The sequence below is a fragment of the Hyperolius riggenbachi genome, chromosome 9 (genome assembly GCF_040937935.1).
Source record: "Hyperolius riggenbachi isolate aHypRig1 chromosome 9, aHypRig1.pri, whole genome shotgun sequence".
In the NCBI taxonomy this organism is placed as follows: domain Eukaryota; kingdom Metazoa; phylum Chordata; class Amphibia; order Anura; family Hyperoliidae; genus Hyperolius; species Hyperolius riggenbachi.
The window spans coordinates 288,981,129-289,005,509 of record NC_090654.1 but is presented as its reverse complement, the minus strand read 5'-3'; the positions used below and the strand labels follow the sequence as shown (position 1 = coordinate 289,005,509).

Below are 24,381 nucleotides of genomic sequence, written 5' to 3'. Positions count from 1 at the left end.
GTTTAGAAAAAGTTTTACCTTGTAAAGTATGCTGCAATCTTTAACCTCCCTGGCGGTTAATTTTTTTTGCCACTTAGGCAAAAATCCTTTTTTTTTGTTTGTTTTTTTTGTTTCATGTAAAGCTACCAGAGTGGTAGCTACATGAAACACCACTAGAGGGTGCATGTGTCCCTAGTGCGATCGTCGCCGGCATCAATAGCAAACAGGGGAACGCGTATATAACGCGCTCCCCTGTTTGGCTTCTCCTGTCGCCATGGCGACGATCGGAATGACGTCATGGACGTCCTGACGTCAGACGCCTCCGATCCAGCCCATAGCGCTGCCCGGAACTCATTGGTCCAGGCAGCGCAGGGCTCTGGCGGGGGGGCCCCTCTTTTGCGCCGCTGCGTGCGGGCCATCGCCGCAGAGTGGCGGCGATCGAGCTGTACGCACGGCTAGCAAAGTGCTAGCTGCGCGTACAGCATTTTAAACTGAGCAAATCGCCCCACCAGGGGCTGAGATATCTTCCTGCGCGGCATAGCCCGAGCTCAGCTCGGGCTTACCGCCAGGAAGGTTAATAGTGATTACTGATAGCAGGTCCCTGTCTGCATTCTGCAATAGTCTGAGCTATGCTTCTCCCATTGATCAGCTTTTATCAGTAGATGATACTGAGTTACTGAGAGCAGGGAATGTGTGAGCTCTGGTTTTCACAGTTTTCAGTGTGTGAAAGACTCCAAGAGACTCAGAGCAGGACTATCAGTGTAACCTCCTCCTGTCTGTAAACAATTACAGCTACTTCCTCTTTGGGCCGACAAGCCTGACAAAGAAGAGTAAATTTGATTTATTTACAGCAATGGAGCAACTAAAAAAAGCTGCAGTAAGCCAGAGCACTTTAGAATAGATATAGGAACTTGTAGGATAGTAGAAAAAAGACTGAAAATGTTGTTACAGAGTCTCTTTAAGGGCGGGAGGAGAGTACAAAAACATTTAATTGGCCTTTTCTTCTACCAGAAGTTAAAGTTTGGAGTACACTGATCTTTTCATATTTCCCATCACAAGATAAGAACGCCGTCTCCCGTACATACTGAGCCCAGTAACATGAAGACATATCACACCTCTCCCAACAGGAATTCACAGATTTACGTTCTGTACAGTGGAATCCATCACATCTCAGCCATGAATTCTCACTTCCACAAGGAGGAAGTAAATTGCACGAATCATAAAGCACAAACCAGCCTGTAATATATTTCCCGAGTTCACTTCAAGGAATATAATTATCAACCTTGACAGGTATGGAAGGAAAGGCTGGATATAGATATATAACATCAGACACGGGAGACACATACACATACATACACACATAAATATACACACATACACACCACACACACACCACAAACATTGCACACACATACGCACACCACAAACACCGCACACACCACAAACACCGCACACACCACACAAACACACACACCACAAACATCGCACACACACACACCACAAACACCGCACACACCACAAACATCGCACACACACACACACACACCACAAACACCGCACACACCACAAACATCGCACACACACACACACACACACACACACACACACACACACACACACACACACACACACACACACACACCACAAACATTGCACACACATACACACACATACACACACACACTGTACACACACTACAAACACACACACACACACACCACAAACACTGCACACACACACACACACACACACACCACAAACACACACACCACAAACATCGCACACACATACGCACACACACACACACACACACACACACACCACAAACAGTGCACACACACACACACCACAAACACACACACACACCACAAACACCGCACACACACACATACAGACACACCACAAAAACACCGCACACACCACACACATCGCACACACCACACACATCGCACACACATACACACACACTATTTCCTCAAAGCCAATATGTTCCGACTCACCAGGAGAAGTGGCATCTCTTTTTCGGAAATATAAGGAGTAGAGAGACTGCAGGAGTGTCCTCAGAGTTGTACATTTTGACATTTTGACGTGTTGAAACCCTGTTTTTTTCTGATTTGCTGTAATGGGCCATTAGTCCTTTGGCAGCTCAAATGTTTTCACTCAGAAATTGGGGACTCTGCGACGCTGTAATCTGCCATGCTAGACAACATTTACCGGGAGTAACCGCTCATAGATTGGCAACTGTTAAAGAACAAGTGACACCCATGCTAACCTAGAAATAAAAAACACATATATAAGTAGATAAATACTACTTCTACTTACATAACAGATGTATTGCACTGTCCACGTTATGATTCCAGTGAATTTTATAAAGGAAAAGCAGAGAATCCTATTCTAGGCAGTTTCCATCTTGGTTAGCTTTGAATGAAGCTAATCCTGACATCATTTTCCTCCCTCACTCTTTTTTCTCCTCTTGCTAATTGTGTATTCGTTACCCGCCCTCCTTCCAGAGTCTTCAGACACTCCCACTGAGGTCTGTACTAGGAAGTGCACTGTCTTATGTCATTAGAAGGAGGGGGAAATAAAGGGAAGAGGAGGAATATATTATAGATAAAAAGAACCCCCAGCGGGCAACTGTTTGGCAATGGCAATTAAAGGGTCAGTGCTCCTAAAGTATATGATAACTCCAAACCATAACAGCAGAAAAAGTTTTGCACGTTTTGAATGCAGGATTAGCATCTTTATCACTTAATACACTCAGACCAGTTGCTGTTAAAATTTGATTTTTGATGGTGACAATCCCGCTTTAAAGATACAGTCACAGAAATAGTGCGGTAAAGACTTAGAGCCCAACCACATTCAAAATTGAAGCCAGTTTTACATCTGAAATCAGGGTTTTGGTAGCGGTGCAATCGCATGATCACATCGCACTGCAACGTAAAAAAAAGGCCTTTGGAGATTACGGCGGCAATGCGAGGTAATCTCACTTCTAGCTGCAGGCCAAGCAATAATAAAAGAGGATATCTAGCACTCCCTTCCTGTGACCAAACAACATATTTCATGGAAGTGTATTGAAAAATTAAGCTTCCGCGCATGCACGCCACAACGCAAAAACGAAAATGTTAAAATATCGGCATTGCCATTGACTTACATTACGTCACATCATTGCAAGTATTTTCCGATAACGTGATGTTGCTTTCGTGTCAAATGCGATGTACCCGGCGCATCACACTGCGGCAGGCATGAAAGGTCCCATAGGTTTTCATTGCTTTAGCGTCACCCTGTGGTAAAATAGGGCAATGCAACGCAATGAAAATATCCTAGTAGGAAAGGAGCCTCAAACTAAAAACAATCAAGGTTCTTAAAGAGGCCCTGTAGTGACATATAGCAGAATGCAGTAAAGAGGGTCTGTAGTGGCATATAGCAGAATGCAGTAAAGAGGCCCTGTAGTGACATATAGCAGAATGCAGTAAAGAGGCCCTGTAGTGACATATAGCAGAAAGCAGTAAAGAGGCCCTGTAGTGACATATAGCAGAATGCAGTAAAGAGGCCCAGTAGTGACATATAGCAGAATGCAGTATAGAGGCCCTGTAGTGGCATATAGCAGAATGCAGTAAAGAGGCCCTGTAGTGACATATAGCAGAATGCAGTAATGAGGCCCTGTAGTGAGTGACATAGCAGAATGCAGTAAAGAGGCCCTGTAGTGACATATAGTAGAATGCAGTAAAGAGGCCCTGTAGTGACATATAGTAGAATGCAGTAAAGAGGCCCTGTAGTAACATATAGCAGAATGCAGTAAAGAGGCCCTGTAGTGACATATAGCAGAATGCAGTAAAAGAGGCCCTGTAGTGACATATAGCAGAATGCAGTAAAGAGGCCCAGTAGTGACATATAGCAGAATGCAGTAAAGAGGCCCTGTAGTGACATATAGCAGAATGCAGTAAAGAGGCCCTGTAGTGACATATAGCAGAATGCAGTAAAGAGGCCCTGTAGTGACATATAGCAGAATGCAGTAAAGAGGCCCTGTAGTGACATATAGCAGAATGCAGTAAAGAGGCTCTGTAGTGACATATAGCAGAATGCAGTAAAGAGCCCCTGTAGTGACATATAGCAGAATGCAGTAAAGAGCCCCTGTAGTGACATATAGTAGAATGCAGTAAAAAGGCCCTGTAGTGACATATAGTAGAATGCAGTAAAGAGGACCTGTAGTGACATATAGCAGAATGCAGTAAAGAGGCCCTGTAGTGACATATAGCAGAATGCAGTATAGAGGCCCTGTAGTGACATATAGCAGAATGCAGTAAAGAGGCCCTGTAGTGACATATAGTAGAATGCAGTAAAGAGGCCCTGTAGTGACATATAGTAGAATGCAGTAAAGAGGTCCTGTAGTGACATATAGTAGAATGCAGTAAAGAGGCCCTGTAGTGACATATAGTAGAATGCAGTAAAGAGGTCCTGTAGTGACATATAGTAGAATGCAGTAAAGAGGCCATGTAGTGACATATAGCAGAATGCAGTAAAGAGGCCCTGTAGTGACCTATAGCAGAATGCAGTAAAGAGACCCTGTAGTGACATAAAGCAGAATGCAGTAAAGAGGCCCAGTAGTGACATATAGTAGGATGCAGTAAAGAGGCCCTGTAGTGACCTATAGCAGAATGCAGTAAAGAGGTCCTGTAGTGACATATAGTAGAATGCAGTAAAGAGGTTCTGTAGTGACATATAGCAGAATGCAGTAAAGAGGCCCTGTAGTGACATATAGCAGAATGCAGTAAAGAGGTCCTGTAGTGACATATAGCAGAATGCCGTAAAAGAGGCCCTGTAGTGACATATAGCAGAATGCAGTAAAGAGGCCCTGTAGTGACATATAGCAGAATGCAGTAAAGAGGCCCTGTAGTGACATATAGCAGAATGCAGTAAAGAGGCCCTGTAGTGACATATAGCAGAATGCAGTAAAGAGGCTCTGTAGTGACATATAGCAGAATGCAGTAAAGAGGCCCTGTAGTGACATATAGCAGAATGCAGGAAAGAGGCCATGTAGTGACATATAGCATAATGCAGTAAAGAGGTCCTGTAGTGACATATAGCAGAATGCAGTAAAAGAGGCCCTGTAGTGACATATAGCAGAATGCAGTAAAGAGGCCCTGTAGTGACATATAGCAGAATGCAGTAAAGAGGCACTGTAGTGACATATAGCAGAATGCAGTAAAGAGGCCCTGTAGTGACATATAGTAGAATGCAGTAAAGAGGCCCTGTAGCGACATATAGCAGAATGCAGTAAAGAGGCCCTGTAGTGACATATAGCAGAATGCAGTAAAGAGGCCCTGTAGTGACATATAGTAGAATGCAGTAAAGAGGCCCTGTAGTGACATATAGCAGAATGCAGTAAAGAGGCCCTGTAGTGACATATAGCAGAATGCAGTAAAGAGGCCCTGTAGTGACATATAGCAGAATGCAGTAAAAGAGGCCCTGTAGTGACATATAGCAGAATGCAGTAAAGAGGCCCTGTAGTGACATATAGTAGAATGCAGTAAAGAGGCCCTGTACTGAGATATACCAGAATGCAGTAAAGAGACCCTGTAGTGACATATAGCAGAATGAAGTAAAGAGGCCCTGTAGTGACATATAGCAGAATGCAGTAAAGAGGCCCTGTAGTGACATATAGCAGAATGCAGTAAAGAGGCCCTGTACTGACATATAGTAGAATGCAGTAAAGAGGCCCTGTACTGAGATATACCAGAATGCAGTAAAGAGGCCCTGTAGTGACATATAGCAGAATGCAGTAAAGAGGCCCAGTAGTGACATATAGCAGAATGCAGTAAAGATGCCCTGTAGTGACATACAGCAGAATGCAGTAAAGAGGCCCTGTAGTGACATATAGTAGAATGCAGTAAAGAGGCCCTGTAGTGACATATAGCAGAATGCAGTAAAAGAGGCCCTGTAGTGACATATAGCAGAATGCAGTAAAGAGGCCCTGTAGTGACATATAGTAGAATGCAATAAAGAGGCCCTGTACTGAGATATACCAGAATGCAGTAAAGAGACCCTGTAGTGACATATAGCAGAATGCAGTAAAGAGGCCCTGTAGTGACATTTAGCAGAATGCAGTAAAGAGGCCCTGTAGTGACATATAGCAGAATGCAGTGAAGAGGCACTGTAGTGACATATAGCAGAATGCAGTAAAAGAGGCCCTGTAGTGACATATAGCAGAATGCAGTAAAGAGGCCCTGTAGTGACATATAGCATAATGAAGTAAAGATGCCCTGTAGTGACCTATAGCAGAATGCAGTAAAGAGGCCCTTTAGTGAAATATAGCAGAATGCAATAAAGAGTCCCTGTAGTGACGTATAGCAGAATGCAGTAAAGAGGCCCTGTAGTGACATATAGCAGGATGCAGTAAAGAGGCCCTGTAGTGACATATAGCAGAATGCAGTAAAGAGGCCCTGTAGTGACATATAGCAGAATGCAGTAAAGATGCCCTGTAGTGACCTATAGCAGAATGCAGTAAAGAGGCCCTGTAGTGACATATAGCAGAATGCAGTAAAGAGGTCCTGTAGTGACATATAGCAGGATGCAGTAAAGAGGCCCTGTAGTGACATAAAGCAGAATGCAGTAAAGAGGCCCTGTAGTGACATATAGCAGAATGCAGTAAAGATGCCCTGTAGTGACCTATAGCAGAATGCAGTAAAGAGGCCCTGTAGTGACATATAGCAGAATGCAGTAAAGAGGTCCTGTAGTGACATATAGCAGGATGCAGTAAAGAGGACCTGTAGTGACATATAGCAGAATGCAGTAAAGAGGCCCTGTAGTGACATGTAGCAGAATGCAGTAAGGAGGCCCTGTAGTGACCTATAGCAGAATGCAGTAAAGAGGCCCTGTAGTGACATATAGCAGAATGCAGTAAAGAGGCCCTGTAGTGACATATAGCAGAATGCAGTAAAAGAGGCCCTGTAGTGACATATAGCAGAATACAGTAAAGAGGCCCTGTAGTGACATATAGTAGAATGCAGTAAAGAGGCCCTGTACTGAGATATACCAGAATGCAGTAAAGAGACCCTGTAGTGACATATAGCAGAATGAAGTAAAGAGGCCCTGTAGTGACATATAGCAGAATGCAGTAAAGAGGCCCTGTAGTGACATATAGCAGAATGCAGTAAAGAGGCCCAGTAGTGACATATAGCAGAATTCAGTATAGAGGCCCTGTAGTGACATATAGCAGAATGCAGTAAAGAGGCCCTGTAGTGACATATACCAGAATGCTGTAAAGAGGCCCTGCAGTGACATATAGTAGAATGCAGTAAAGAGGCCCTGTACTGAGATATACCAGAATGCAGTAAAGAGACCCTGTAGTGACATATAGCAGAATGCAGTAAAGAGGCCCTGTAGTGACATATAGCAGAATGCAGTAAATAGGCCCTGTAGTGACATATAGCAGAATGCAGTAAAGAGGCCCAGTAGTGACATATAGCAGAATGCAGTAAAGAGGCCCTGTAGTGACATATAGCAGAATGCAGTAAAGAGGCCCTGTAGTGACATATAGTAGAATGCAGTAAAGAGGCCCTGTAGTGACATATAGCAGAATGCAGTAAAAGAGGCCCTGTAGTGACATATAGCAGAATGCAGTAAAGAGGCCCTGTAGTGACATATAGTAGAATGCAATAAAGAGGCCCTGTACTGAGATATACCAGAATGCAGTAAAGAGACCCTGTAGTGACATATAGCAGAATGCAGTAAAGAGGCCCTGTAGTGACATATAGCAGAATGCAGTAAAGAGGCCATGTAGTGATATATAGCAGAATGCAGTAAAGAGGCACTGTAGTGACATATAGCAGAATGCAGTAAAAGAGGCCCTGTAGTGACATATAGCAGAATGCAGTAAAGAGGCCCTGTAGTGACATATAGCAGAATGAAGTAAAGATGCCCTGTAGTGACCTATAGCAGAATGCAGTAAAGAGGCTCTGTAGTGACATATAGCAGAATGCAGTAAAGAGGCCCTGTAGTGACATATAGCAGAATGCAGTAAAGAAGCCCTGTAGTGACATATAGCAGAATGCAGTAAAGAGGCCCTGTAGTGACATATAACAGAATGCAGTAATGAGGCCCTGTAGTGACATATAGCAGAATGCAGTAAAGAGGCCCTGTAGTGACATATAACAGAATGCAGTAAAGAGGCCCTGTAGTGACATATAACAGAATGCAATAAAGAGGCCCAGTAGTGACATATAGCAGAATGCAGTATAGAGGCCCTGTAGTGACATATAGCAGAATGCAGTAAAGAGGCCCTGTAGTGACATATAGCAGAATGCAGTAAAGAGGCCCTGTAGTGACATATAGCAGAATGCAGTAAATAAGCCCTGTAGTGACATATAGCAGAATGCAGTAAAGAGGCCCTGTAGTGACATATAACAGAATGCAGTAAAGATGCCCTGTAGTGACCTATAGCAGAATGCAGTAAAGAGGCCCTTTAGTGAAATATAGCAGAATGCAGTAAAGAGGTCCTGTAGTGACATATAGCAGGATGCAGTAAAGAGGCCCTGTAGTGACATATAGCAGAATGCAGTAAAGAGGCCCTGTAGTGACATATAGCAGAATGCAGTAAAGATGCCCTGTAGTGACCTATAGCAGAATGCAGTAAAGAGGCCCTGTAGTGACATATAGCAGAATGCAGTAAAGAGGTCCTGTAGTGACATATAGCAGGATGCAGTAAAGAGGACCTGTAGTGACATATAGCAGAATGCAGTAAAGAGGCCCTGTAGTGACATGTAGCAGAATGCAGTAAGGAGGCCCTGTAGTGACCTATAGCAGAATGCAGTAAAGAGGCCCTGTAGTGACATATAGCAGAATGCAGTAAAGAGGCCCTGTAGTGACATATAGCAGGATGCAGTAAAGAGGCCCTGTAGTGACATATAGTAGAATGCAGTAAAGAAGCCCTGTAGTGGCATATAGTAGAACGCAATACATTTTTCAGGATACCCACTTTTATGGTAATTTTCCTGATTTTAGCCTCAGAAACACTTCCTATATCTACAGTATACATGGCTTTATATTGTATGTAGCCCCACCCACCCAGTTATTCATAGCCTAGGCTGCTTACCTATGTGAAATCCTACTCCCACCGCATTCTGGGAGACCAGGTACTATTTATACTGGCTTTGGAATGCTTAGTAAACAAACATTCCACAAAGAACACCTGACAGTGACAGGACCAAATATATCACTACCTGTGATCATTTTCAGAATGTAAATCAGGAAGACAAAAGTTTGTACAAGGGGCAAACACTGCCTAAGTAATTTATAAATGAATATTGTTTAGAAAAAAAAGGACTTTTATTCATTACACTATTTTCACTAAAGTTTCTATTTATGTGATTATTAACAGAACAGAGAAGCAGAATGGAGGTAAAAAAAAACCTTTTTTTGTAAACCAGCTGCTTCCTGTCCCCTGCAGATTCAGCTGGTGGGTGGGGCAAACAGTGACCATGTGACGACCGGAAAAGAACAATAGAGACCAGACTACATTTTACAGCATTAAAGAGACACTGAAGCGAAAAATAAAAAATATGATATAATGAATTGGTTGTGTAGTACGGATAATTACTAGAACATTAGTAGCAAAGAAAATATTCTCATTTTTTTATTTTCAGTTATATAGTTGTTGTTTTTTATAACATTGCATCATTCTCTAATATTTGCAGTTTACACACTACTCAGCATTCTAAATGATTTTACAGTGCAGGCCAGTGAACTTTTGAACTGTCCTCTGCAGGAAAAAAAACAATACAATGACTGACAGTTGAGATAACAAGCTTCAGAAGACAGAGCTCTCTGTGACTTTGAAAGTCGTGGAGCTCAATGCCTCTTTTGCATAGATAGCAACTGGAGCTTCTTAGCTCTTCCTGTACTGGAAACAATATTAGACTTATATCTCTGCTCCTAATGTTTTGTTTCTTAGCTGTACTACACATACAAATCATTATATCATTTATTTTTTTTGCTTCAGTGTCTCTTTAAAGAAGAAAGAAATTGTCCAAGGATAGTGCCAAAGGGGCAATAACAGAGGCAGTAACAAGGGTGGAGCATGGAAATAATTTGCATTAAGGAAGAGCGAAATCGAACCAGTGGCAAATTCGCAAGATTGTAGTCAAGTTTCTGAACGGTTCGTGAGAATCAGATTCAGGAAGCCGGCACAATCCATTACAAAACGATCAGAAATCATAGTGGTCCAATTGAAAATATCAACGTGAAATGACTGATAAATCATGCCTTTTGGTCGTTATTAAGAGCTAAATTCGATCAAAAGTAAGGTATAATGTACCACCGTTTTCATAGAAAAACCTTGTAAGGCCCAGTGCACAGCAAAACCTGTAGCAGATCTGCTAACACTAGAGGTTTTTGGAGCAGATTTTCAGAGCGATTTTAGGCATGTTTAGAGAGGTTTCCTAAACATGCCTAGCGTTTTCTGGAGCGTTTTTGTGTAGCAGATTTCATATATTGTTACTGAACAGCTTCTGTAACAAAAAGGCCTGGAAAACCGTTCTGAGGGCTGGTGCACACCGAGCGGGTTTTTTAGCGTTTTTGCAGCCGCTTGCGGCTGCGGATACGCTTGGTCAATGTATCTCAATGGGCTGGTTCATACCAGAGCGGGAGGCGTTTTGCTGAAACGCATACTCCCGGGGTGAGGCATTTTTTGGATTGCGGAGGCGTTTCTGCCTCCAATGTAAAGTATAGGAAAAACGCAAACTGCTCTGAAAAATGGCAGTTCAAAGCAGTTTTCCAGGCGTTTTTGTTACAGAAGCTGATCAGTAACAGCTTTAGGCTACTTGCACAGCAAGACGTTGCGTTAGGTGCTACGTTATGGTCGCATAACGTGCACCTAACACAACGTATGGTGCTGCAAAAGCCGACGGTAGAGTGAGCCGCGTTAGGCGGCTCGATTCCTATAATGTCTCCCAGAGTGGCACTGATTGGCCAGCGGGACCACGTGATGCGGAGTGAGACACTCCGCATCATGTGGTCCCGCCGGCCAATCAGCGGCCGCCAGTGCAGTGAATATTAAGTAGCCATGTGCGCGGCTACTGTAGCTGGCTCTCCCCGCCTCCTCTCCGCCCCCCACTGCGCATGAGCAAACAGTCTAACGCGGCTATAGCCGCTCTAACGCCGTAGCATGCTGCACTTTCCGGACAACGTGCAGCGTTACATTTAACGCAACGTGGGCTGTGTGAACAGCCCACTTGTGTTACATTGCTGTGCGTTGGGGGAGCGTTACAGGTGCACTAACGTGCGCCTGTAACGTCCCTGTGTGTAAGCAGCCTAACTGTAACTGTAACAATATATGAAATCTACTACACCAAAACCGCTACACAAAACCGCAAAATGCTAGGTGAAACGCTACAGAAAAATAAGAAAAAGCGTTTCAAAATCTGCTAGCATTTTGCGGATCTGCTACTAGTTTTTGGTGTGCACCAGGCCTACTCTAGCGTTTTTCAGAACAGTTTGAGCTTTTGCTATACTTTACATTGTGGCAGAAACGCTTCTGCAAACTGCAAAAATGCTGCAGGACCCACGTTTGCTGTTTGCTAAAAACCTCAAACCGCTGGTGTGCACCATCCCATTGAAATACATTAGCCAAGCGTTTTCACAGGCAGAAGCGGTTTGCGGAACGCTTCAAAAATCGCTCGGTGTGCACCAGGCCTATGACTGGAGACACATTATAGAGCGCTTTCCATATCATTTTCCTTTAAAAAAAACAAAAAAACAATTCCATTGACTTGCATTAAAATTGCGTTAAAATCACAGCAAAATAGCCATGATTGTGATTTTTTGAAAAATTACGATCACAACAATTTTGTCACGATTTTACCAGGATTTTAATGAAAGTCACTTGGCCTACAACATAGTCAATTAATCCTTTATCTGTTTAGGTATCATAAAATTCTTCTTACTATGAAACATATATCTAGTAACAGGATTAGCAACAATATGTTGTATAAATACTTATGTGTTACGTACACCAATTTGATTATTACTACATGTATGACATATAAACAAGTGTTATCACTATAAATACTGTTTGATCTGGAAAACTGTTCTCAACGGCCGTTATAAAAGCAATGTTATTGTTAACAATGAACATTTTTATAGACAAATATATGTATAGAACTGCCTATTTGGCTGTACTGTTCATTTTATTTTTCAAAAACCCCAATAAAAACTCTTTAAACATAATGCAAGTCAATTAGAGCCTTTTTTTTTTTCAAAGGAAAATGATCCGAAAAGCACTCTGCATTGCGTCTCCAGCCTACTTTTTTGTTGCCTAATGTGGCCACATGGTGAACTTTACTGCTGATTTCCTAATAATCTCAGAGAAGTTATTCTGCCCTCCAAACCCTGAACTGTTGCCATGGTGTCAAAGAAGTTTTGGAATTCTTAGCTGGCTGTACACTAAAATAAAATAATAATCGTTAAAGCCAAAGTAAATTGTAAAAAAAAACAACAAAAAAAACCCCAATACTTACCAAAGGAGAGGAAAGGCTCTGGGTCCTGGTCCCCTTGTTTCAGCGCTGCCACCGCCGTTTTAGTCTGCCGCTGCGGGAGGCTTCGGAAAGCCGACGGGAGCCAGGGTACTCCCAAAACGGGCCACTCTGTACTGTGCATGTGCAAGCATACTCACTCGTGCATGCGCAGTACAGAGCCGCCCATCTTCGGGAGCACTCAGCTCCTGGAGACTTTCAGGGCCCTTTTCCACTAGCAATCGCTAGCGTTCACGCTGAACGCTAGCGATTGCTGAATCGCAATTACCGGCGATTCCCCGACGTTCGCGGCCGCGATTTTGCTATGCTATGCACTGCATAGCAAAATCGCGGCAATTATCGCTCCGCCGCGCGTTCGCGTTCCCCGCAAAAACGAATCGCGGTAGTGGAAATGACCTACCGCGATTCCCATGTTAAAAAGCAAACCGTAGCGATTGTAAAATCGCTAGCGGTTTGCGTTTTTGCGATTCAGCCAGCGCTGGTGGAAAAGGGCCCTCAAAGCCTCCTGCTAACAGGGAAGACAGGGCTGAAACAAAGGGACCAGGAGAGGAGAGGGAAGGCTCCATAGGACCAAAGCCTTCTCTCACCATAGGTAAGTATCAGTTTTTGTTGTTGTTGTTTTTGTTTTATTTTTCAGTTTTCATTTACTTTAATAACATTAAACTGCAAAAAGATTTGTGCAGTGGTGATCTACGTTATAGGTAATTTGTCATGAACATAGGTAACCAACCTTTAGGGCTGAAACGCACTAGAGTGATTTTTTTTAGCGTTTAGGGAGCGCTCCACAACGTTAGCGATTTTCCTAAACGCTCAGCTAATGTTAATGGATGGGCCAAATTCCACTGGAGCGATTGCGATTATGAAAATCGCAAACGCAGGACATGCAGCATTTTTAGCGTTTAGCATTAGCGTTTCTGCAACGTAAAGTATATAAACGCTGACGTAATAGTTCATCAAAACCTACACAGAGTGATTTTGCTAGCGTTTTTAAATTACTGCACACTGTAAAAAAAATAAAAATCAATTGAAAGGACCAATCGGAATTAAAAACGCTATTTGCTAATCAATACACAATCGCTAGCAAAACGCTTACACTTTTTAAAATTGCTACCAAAATCGCCAGAAAACGCTCATGAAATCGCTTACAAAACATTCATTAAAAACGCTAGCGATTGCGATTAGCGATAGCGCTTTGTAGTGGGTTCCAGACCTCAAATGTAGGAGTTATAAAATACATGTATATTTTATTTACAAACCCACCCCGGACCTCTAGGTCTCCTACGCCAAACAAAGAAAAACGGGATCCATTAAACTCAGGAGTCAACGAGAGGAAAATCCCACTGAAACGTTCTGCTTCATATTTCATACACAGGTATTACATATTCCTATAATATGCTTTCATTGTCTGCCATTTCCTATAAGGGGTTTTCTTCATCCAGGAGTACTAATATTACTTTGTTTTCCCAGGCAAAAAAATTGTAAAATCGAATTATGCAAATTGCCGCTAACGAGCAAGCAACAGGAAACCCGGAGAGTAATTACATTTTCTTCTTAAACATTGATTAAATTATTGAAAACTCTCATTAAAAAGGGTTTGTACTTCTGCAATCTAATGGGGTAGATAGCATTGTCCCAGTATTCCTGTTTCATTACATTCCAATTTACCAGATAATATTGCTCCAAAGAAATTAACTTTTCTTAGCCTAAGGTGCAGATTATAGGGAGTCAGATGACAGGAAAATCCCCAACTGCCGGTAAGTCGATGCAGGTTCCTGTTGTTCCCCATTATCTAGACATGAAGGGCGGGGGAGGGGGTCATTAGGACTCGTCATCCTGAAACGCACATTTTAGGTGGATGACCTCAGCATGATATTATTATTTTACTATTAAATGTATTTATTAGGTACTTACATATTAGGCTGTCTACCAACAGTCACTCTGTATTTTTTCCCCGCAGAGCTTGCCCTGGTGGACAGCTTACTACATGAGGACCTTTTGTTATTATTATAATTATTATTATTTATTAGCAGCTTACATTTTTTTTGTCCCCACAGTGTTATTCTATTTGCATTTGTTCTGCAGTAATGTCATCTGTGTAAAAATCACAAGCCCCCTCCAGCTCACTTTACTTTTATCAACTGTAACTAGCATTCAATGAACATCCTGGAGAGCTTCTGGCAGGGATAAGCTTCTGAAACATGTAATTAAACATGTAATTGATAACCCACCCAACCAAGGGAAACCGCCTGTCAACCCTTTCAGCAGCTTGGCCTCACAGGTTCTAACGGTATGGCTAATCTTGTACAGCACAGGGTAGATTTGACTATACTGTAGATTTACGGACGGACATGCGAACCAAAAGCAATGTGAGCAAGGCCTGAGAAGAGAATTTTTGTGCTGCAGGCAGCGATTTGTGCACCCCAGACGTTGAGGTAGGGCCCACTGGCACGTGGAGGTGGGCCCCCCGGGCAAATTACCGGAACTACGTCGGCTCTGTACGACCCTGCTCCCCCCCCCCCCCCCCTCACCTCGGGCTCATCCTTCAGCGATCTCCCCTCCAGCATTAAAGAGAGTCTGAAGCCAAGAAAAATAGTGCTTTTTATTTACCTCTTCTCTTCTGCAATATCAGGTAAGATGAATCGCCACATTCCCCGCGGCAAAACGAGGTCTGTAACCCCCTGAACTCCCGGGGCAAAAATCCACGACTTTCAAAGTCGTGGATTTTGCTGCCTGGGGAGGTAGAGCTTTGGGCTGCAGCTCTGCCTCCAGTACAGTCAATCAGCGCTGACACCGCCTCTCCCCGCCCCTCTCAGTCTTCTTTCACTGAGAGTGGCGGCGATCAGCGCTGATTGACTAAGCTGGAGGCAGAGCTACAGCGAAAAGCTCTGCCTCCTCCAGGAAGATTTTTGCCCCCAGGAGTTTGGGTTGTTACAGACCTCGTTATGCTGCGGGAATGCGGCGGTTCATCTTAGCTGATATTGCAGAAGAGAAGAGATAAATAAAAAGCAGTATTTTCCTTGGCTTCAGACTCTCTTTAAGCAGCAGCGAGCAGGAACAGTGAATGCAGACATACTTCCACATCCCACACGACAGACGTTGTTCTTTGTCAGTGGCTGACACTACTTCCTGTTTATCAGGAAGTAGCATCGGGCACTGTTGTAGAGAAGACCGGACCTCCGTCAAGTGGAATGCTTAAAGAGGAACTCCGACCAAGAATTGAACTTTATCCCAATCAGTAGCTGATACCCACTTTTACATGATAAATATAATGATTTTCACAAACAGACCATCAGGGGGCGCTGTATGACTGATTTTGTGCTGAAACCCCTCCCACAAGAGGCTCTGGTACCGTACGGTACTCTGGGCAAACTGCCACAATGTAACAATGTTCACAGACAGGAAATGGCTGTTTATAGCTGTCTGTTAAAGCCAGAACAACTAGAAACAGTTACATAATCTGCCCACAGTAACAATGTCACCATGTAATACATGTCAGAATGTGAATCTGGGAGAGGAAAGATTTTACAATGAGCAAACACTGACTAAATCATTTATACATAATTATTGTAAAAATGAAGCACTTTTTTTTATTACATTATTTTCACTGGAGTTCCTCTTTAAGAGGTATGTCCGGGTTCACTGCTCCTGCCCGCTGCTGCTGCCGCTTGTTGCTGGAGGGGAGAGCGCTGAAAGGAGAGTCCAAGATAAGGGGGAGAAGTGACTCCCCTCCCCGCCACTTTGTGTGGCCATTGCTCTCTCCTCATGTGCTGTGAGCCTGGGGCACCTAACTGGCTACCTATACCTGGCTCTACTGGGGGCACCCATACCTGGCTATGCTGGGGGCACCCATACCTCGCTATACTGGGGGCACCCATGCCTGGCTATACTGAGGGCACCCATGCCTGACTATACTGGGGGCACCCATAACTGGCTATGCTGGGGGCACCCATACCTGGCTATACTGGGGGCACCGATGCCTGGCTATACTAGAGGCACCGATGCCTGGCTAGACTGGGGGCACCGATACCTGGCTATACTGAGGTCACCCACGCCTGGCTATACTAAGGGCACCCATGCCTGGCTATACTGGGGGCACCCATACCTGGCTATACTGGGGGCACCGATGCCTGGCTATACTGAGGAAACCCACGCCTGGCTATACTGAGGAAACCCATGCCTGGCTATACTGAGGAAACCCATGCCTGGCTATACTGAGGGCACCCACGCCTGGCTATACTGATGCCACCCATGCCTGGCTATACTGAGGTCACCCATGCCTGGCTATACTGAGGTCACCCACGCCTGGCTATACTGAGGTCACCCACGCCTGGCTATACTGAGGGCACCCACGCCTGGCTATACTGAGGTCACCCATGCCTGGCTATACTGAGGTCACCCATGCCTGGCTATACTGGGGCACCAATACCTGGCTTTGCTGGGGACACCCATACCTGGCTATACTGGGGGCACCGATGCCTGGCTATACTGGGGGCACCGATGCCTGGCTATACTGAGGAAACCCATGCCTGGCTACACTGGGGGCACCTATACCTGGCTATACTGAGGCCACCTATGCCTGGCTATACTGGGGGCACCTGTACCTGCCTATACTGGAGGCACCTATACCTGGCTATATGTACTCTGTAAAGTGCTGCAGGGCTATATGAATACATAACATAACAACAATAATAATAAAGGACAGAAATGTTTTTAAAGGTAGAAATTGCAAATGTTATTCTCCAAGAGTTTCCCTTTAACATAAACCATTCTTCTGTGCATAAAAACTGTGGCTGAGCTGTGACTCTGAAAAAATACATTTTAATTGTCTAGAACTTGTCAGATCGCAATATTCCCCTCTATTCAGGAAAACAGCTGGCGGAGCGTATTTCGTTATTCTCTTTGCACTGGAATCGCGGTTCTCTGGCCACAGGTTAAACAATCCGTGGAAGGAAATCCAGAACTCCGCGAGTCGGTGGCGATTCCAACACTATTTCCATCACAATATTTCTTCCAGCGCGGTAACTAGAATGCTGCCATTTACAGCCCAGGGCATCTCCACTTGACATATCTCCACATAAGAGGCGCACCGGCCTTCAGCGCGGCATTGTGGGAAAATTCAGTTTGTGAATTATGCTGCGGAACGATGGTAAATAATTTCAGCCTATTTTACTGTTAAGACATCCGAAATTTTCGCAATAAACCCAGCTGTCAGCGGTAAAATAGTTTTTGCGAGGACGTATTTTAGGCACATTATTTTTCTTGCGTTCAGCGCGGCTGACGGGAAGACATTTATCCCGAAAGGTGCGGAATGACAGCTTGCTTTATGAGGTCTGTACAGATGTCACCGAATGCCATTATCTACTGGCTAAGATTAGCTAATTAATTAAAATTCCCACTGCTGCTTTTTAAAGGGGCACTCCAGTTAAAGAAGAGTATTTTGCTTTTTAAGACGACACTGGTGACGGACGTGCCTGCTGATTGGAATTTTATTCAAGTGTTCCTTCTAGCAATGATTCTTTCATATTATTATTATTTATATTATATAGTGCCAACATCTTCTGCAGCACTGTACAGATTATATATTGTCTTGTCACTAAATAGAAAACCGACCAAGTATTGAACTTTATCTCAATCAGTAGCTGATACCCCCTTTTACATGAGAAATATAATGCTTTTCACAAACAGACCATCAGGGGGCGCTGTATGACTGATATTGTGGCGAAACCCCTCCCACAAGAAACTCTGAGGACCGTGGTACTTCTGGCAGTTTCCTGTCCGTGATCCTTGTTGCATTGTGGGAAATAGCTGTTTACAGCTGTTTCCAACTGCCAAAAAAGCATGCAGCAGCTACATCACCTGCCAACAGTAAAAATGTCACCATGTAATAAATGTCGGAAGGTAAATCAGGGATTTAAAAGATTTTACAATGGGCAAACACTGACTAAATCATTTATACATAATTATTGTAAAAATGAAGCACTTTTTTTATTACATTATTTTCACTGGAGTTCCTCTTTAACTGTCCCTCAGAGGGGCTCACAATGTAATCCCTACCATAGTCACATGTCTGAGTATGTATTGTGTAGTGTATGTATCATAGTCTAGGGCCAATTTAGGGGAAGCCAATTAATGTATCTGCATGTTTATGGATTGTGGGAGGAAACTGGAGTGTCCGGAGGAAACCCACACAGATATGGGGAGAAAATACAAACTCCGTGCAGATAGTTCCCTGGCTGGGAACCAAACCTGGGACCCAGCACTGCAAGACGGGAGCACTAAGCACTACGCCACCAGGCTGACCTATCGCTTCTCACTGCTCCCCAACCTGAAGGCCTAGGTGTTCCTTAACCTGCCTGGCGTTATGATTATTTCCAGATTTAAGGTCTAAAAGCCATAACATTTTTTCACAAGTTTTTAGACCCTAAAAACAAGAAGAAAAACATACTACAGAGAGGTCTGCAGAAGCTCCTGCATGAAACTCACTCAGGCACGGAATTACCACCCTGTTCTGTGGCTTACTGTCCCGAGCCTGACTCAGGATTACAGCTAAGGAGGTTAAATGGGAAGTTGGGGAACTGAAGTAAGAGGTATACGGAGGCTGCACTATTTATTTCTTTTTAATCAATACCAGTTGCCTGGCAGCCCTGCTGGTCTATTTCTCTGCAGTAGTATCTGAATAACACCAAAAACCAGCATGGAACTAGTCTTGTCATATCTGACTTTAAAGTCTGAAACACCTGATCTGCTGCATGCTTGTTCAGGGGCTATGGCTAATAGTATTAGAGGCAGAGGATCAGCAGGGCTGCCGGGCAACTGGTATTGCTTAAAAGGAAATAAACATGGCAGCCTCCATATACCTCTCTCTTCAGTTCCCCTTTAAAGGGAACCAGAGTGTGAGAGGTATACGGAGGCTGACATATTTCCTTTTAAGCAATACCAGTTGCCTGGCTGTCCCGCTGCTCCTCTGCCTCTAATACTTTTAGCCACAGCCCCTGAACAAGCATGCAGCAGATCAGGTGTGTCTGACTCAAGTCTGACTGGATTAGAGGCATGCCTGTTTCAGGTGTCTGATTCAGACACTGCTGATCATTAAAATGAGCAGGGCTGCCCGGCAACTGCTATTGGTTGAAAGGAAATAAATATGGCAGCCTGCGTGTGTCTATCATCTTGAGGCTGTTTTAAGTCCCGTACAAGAACAATGTCCCCCGGCAGGGATCAGTATCAGTACCCGAACCGTCAGGGTTTATTGCTAGGCCGAGGCTGACAGACACACCACCAGCCTGTAGGCTAGTGACATGTTCTGTTGTTATGTGGTGGTGGGAGGAGGGAGAGAGCGACGGGGCCGTGCCAAAGATTTTATGGTGGATCTTGTGCGGGTTATAAATGTCACTCAGGGGGGGTCAATGGGAATTGATAATATAAAATATAGACATAAAAAAAAGTTTACTTTCTTAAAACAAAGTATTCGTGATAATTCAGACACCTCACACCTCGACGCTCACGCCAACCTGAATTATCGCAAATACTTTCTGTTTTAAGAAAGCAAACTTTTGTTTTCCATATCATTTTAGAAAGGAGGCTTTTAGGACCATTGTAGCCCCTCACACACTCCTAGGAGTTCTGGGTCACCATGAGCTTGCTGGGTACTCTGTAAAATAAAAAAAAAACAGCCAGATACTTACCTAAGGAGAGGGAAGGCTTTGGGTCCTACCTTCCCCTCCGTTAAGCGCTGCCTCCCCGTTTGAATCTTCTGCCGCAGGGCACTTCAGAAGCCTTCAGGAGCAGAGTCCATACTGCACGTGAAATTAGTATCATGCCAGCCTCATCACTCAGAGGTAATGAAACTGCGAGCAGCGGAACCCAAGGGCATACATTATATACCTGTCCATTGATCATTTTAACAATGGCTGTAACCTTTTAATTCCAGCGTTGCCCGTTGGACAGAAAACAATAGCTCTCTATCGACTGCCTCACAAACCTGTTCCCTCGTTTTTAAATAAACAAATTGACATTTTAACAGTTCCATTAAGGGACGCGGTTTTGGCGGTCAAGATCTGAGCATGGGCGAATGTCATTTCGGAAATCAATTTTGTGTAATCATAGAAAACAGGTGTCTGCGTCCCTCGGAGATGTCTCTGTCTCTCTGTCTCATCACCGCTGACTCAAATATTTAATATTAAACATAAGGTGAGTAAACTCCCTGACATTCTCACTGTGACAGTCGTTTTCTTGGGATTAAAGAGAAATGATAAGACATTTTTTGGCGACTGCCCATTTTGTGTTATTCTTGTCAAGTTTTTTCTGGAAATAAACTGTGACACGATTTAAACTTTTCTTATTTGCATTTTGTTTGTTCTCAGATGCAGGGTATCATCGTCCTGGTAACTATCTGTACTCCAGAAACTGAAGTTATCACCTTTCCAGAATGACTGCCAAGATGAAATCAGTTACAAGATACTGTTTAACCACTTCAGCCGGTGGGTTGTTTTCACCTTAAAGAGGATCCGAGATGAAAACTAACTATAACAAGTAACTTGTCTATATATCTTATCTAAAGTTTAGATAGTTTACACAGCAAATATAGCTGCAAACAGTATATGATTATTTTTTCCTGTGATACAATGAGAGGGGCCATGTTCTGTTTGTCACATTACACACAGGCAAGCTGATCTGCATCTCCATCCCTCAGCCTGTGAAAACTTTACTCCCCTCTCCTCCTCCCTCCTCCCCCCTGCCTCTGAGATCTCTGGCTATTAATACCTCCTCCTGCCCAGACTGATCTCCCATGAGCCCTTGTTACATGGCTCTCAAAGCCTAGGCACTGGAGAAGCTGTGGGTGAGGCTTGTTTAGTTTATAGGGAATCAAGGTAAAAAAAAAGTATTTGGCTTGAGAAATGCCCAATAAACTCTATGAAAGGAACACAATTATGCAATGAGTAAAAGTTTATCTCGGATCCACTTTAAAGGACCACTTTTGCGAAAATAAAAAAATGTAAAATACATGTAAAGACATACAATAAGAAGTGTGTTTCTCCCTGAGTAAAATGAGCCATACATTATTTTTCTCCTATGTTACTGTCACTTACAGTAGGTAGTAACTATTTGCACCTTTGTCCTTTGAGTGATGCCATGTGTACCACAATCAATTGCGACACCCATTATACTCAACGAATAAAGTTGAATCTTATTTAGATTGGGAATTAATCACTTGGGTGACATTGCAGATCAAACCTTGTACAGTTCTGTTGCTTTGGAAAGCAGAGGGTCAGAACCCGATGGAGATGTTCAGAAATGACGTTACATGGTGGGAGAGGTGAGTGAGGAAAACAATGTTCTCAGCTGAATCAGTTTGCTGGGGCAATCACTGCCCTTGCGGCCAAGTTTTCAGTGCAGACAGCCCAAGTACTTTCTCCTTTCTGCATCAGCAGTTAGGTTCGCAGAGCAGGAATAATTGTTGCTTATTTTCCGCATCTGCTCTAACTGACTGTCAGAAAGCCCAGACCCTCCCAGGCTTCACACAGACTGTTACAATCCTCATGGAGAAGCCCATTGTAAAACCTTTCCTCGCCCTAACCTACCTTCAGAAATGTATCACAGCAGGTGGAGATATCTTGAGGCGTCTTTCATACTGGCGCGGTGCGTTGCAGCAAATTGCCACACTGCTACCGCAGCCTAATGAAAGACTTTGGGGAAGTTCATACTTCTCACTTTGTGGAACGCTGCGCCGGAAGTGGCCAATTTAAAGCTAGCGCAGAACTATGTTGCTGTGTGGCGGAGGATGCTATGTTGCGGCGATCTGCGTTGGGCCAGAACTTGTTAGTCTATTGCGACTCAGGGTTCTTTAATGACGTTGGTGTTGCAACATTGCAGTGCATATGCGCGGAAGCGTATTTTAACAATACGCTTTTGCATACCCAAAGCAGGAAGTGACCGCAAGTACTTGTCACTTCCTGCTTGGCTGGTGGCCAGACAGCGAACTCCATGTACTAACGTAATGTTCCCTGAAGGCCTGTTTTTGGCGACGGGCACGGGTACGAAGGGTACGACTCACCGGCGCATTGCTAACACCAATATACAGTGTGAAATCAGCCTCAGTCTGCATTCTATATGTCACTACAGGGCCTCTTTAAATATTATTCTGTGTTTAGTGTTTGTGAGAGCGGAGGTCTATCTGATTTGTTTACTCAGAAGACTCTGTGCTGTTTATGGTAAGGAACACACTTTTTTCCTCATAGCTCTGTCTGTTCCGACCATAAAGTAGGAAAAAAAATAACTCCGACATAATTGATCTCATTACTATGTACAGCGAGTTTGATTTACGGCATCTCAAGCTCTTCGCCCCCTTGAGATTAGCTTAACATTTCAAAATTCTATTTCCGTTGCAGAAGACATAAATATATCCTTAAAACTTGGTGGAGGGAGCGGGCGCAGGTGGACTGTAAATACCGCCAGGCATTGCTGATGACTTTAACAGTTGCCAAACTACTTTCCTTCTATATTTTATTTATTGCATTTACATAATACAACACATTGTAACATTTTTACTGTGGGAACCTGGTAATCTTGTAGCGCCTGGCAGCTCACCAGATAACGATGTTAATAGGCGTTTGTGAACGTGTCTGTATACTCTTGGCGATCCTGTAGGAGGTTGTATTTTACATGAAACAAAGTTTAATTGGCATGAACACTTTTAGCAGGGCACATTCACTAAACACAGTGACCCCTAGCTGCCAAATGAAGATATCTATGTGAACCTCTAACCCCAGAAACAGGACCGTTAAAGGGAACCTAGGTGAGAGATCTATGGAAGCTGCCATTTTAATTTCCTTTAAACAAGCCCAGTTGCCTGACAGTGCTGCTCATCTTTCTCCCAATGTTCCAGATAAGCCCTATACTGGGGCACCTATACCTGGGTAACTTATACTGCAGCAACTTATACTGGAGTCTTTTGGTAAAGTTCCTCTTTAAAGAGAACCCGAGGTGGGTTTTAAGAATGCTATGACGCCATGGCGACGGGGCGGGATGACGTCACCGACGTCATCGACGTCGTGACGTCAAAGGGGATTCCGATCCACCCCATAGAGCTGCCTGGCACTGATTGGCCAGGCAGCGCACGGGGTCTGGGGGGGGGGCGGCTGCGGCGCGACGGATAGCGGCGGATCGGCGGGTAGCGGCGGCGATCGGGCACTGCACGCAGCTAGCAAAGTGCTAGATGCGTGCAGCAAAAAAAAAAATTATGCAAATCGGCCCAGCGGGGCCTGAGCGGTGCCTTCCGGCGGCATGGCCCGAGCTCAGCTCGGGCTTACCGCCAGGAAGGTTAAAGGGATACTGTAGGGGGGTCAGGGGAAAATGAGTTGAACTTACCCGGGGCTTCTAACGGTCCCCCGCAGACATCCTGTGTTGGCGCAGCCACTCACCGATGCTCTGGCCCCGCCTCCGGTTCACTTCTGGAATTTCAGACTTTAAAGTCTGAAAACCACTGCGCCTGCGTTGTCGTGTCCTCGATCCCGCTGATGTCATCAAGAGCGCACAGCGCAGGCCCAGTATGGTCTGTGTCTGCGCAGTACACTCCTGGTGACATCAGCGGGAACGAGGACACGGGCGTGTAGGCGCAGTGGTTTTCTGACTTTAAAGTCAGAAATTCCAGAAGTGAACTGGAGGCGGGGCCGGAGCATCGGTGAGTGGCTGCGCCAACACAGGATGTCTGCGGGGGACCATTAGAAGCCCCGGGTAAGTTCAGCTCATTTTCCCCCGACCCCCCCTACAGTATCCCTTTAAGTACAGAGAACTAACTAACAAATGTATGGATAATAATCAGTAGATTGGCTCCTGATTTTCCATGTGGGTTTTTTTTGGAGTCTTGGTCCGTCCTGGT

General features: G+C 44.2%; 1 long non-coding RNA gene across 1 annotated transcript in view; it reads left to right on the top strand.

The window, feature by feature from the left end:
* LOC137532188 (uncharacterized) overlaps nt 1–24,381 on the top strand; it is a 231,512-nt gene that overhangs the window by 52,047 nt on the left and 155,084 nt on the right. Inside the window, exon 2 of the long non-coding RNA XR_011023875.1 lies at nt 20,867–20,983. This is a non-coding gene — a long non-coding RNA (uncharacterized lncRNA). The remainder of the gene's footprint in view (nt 1–20,866; nt 20,984–24,381) is intronic.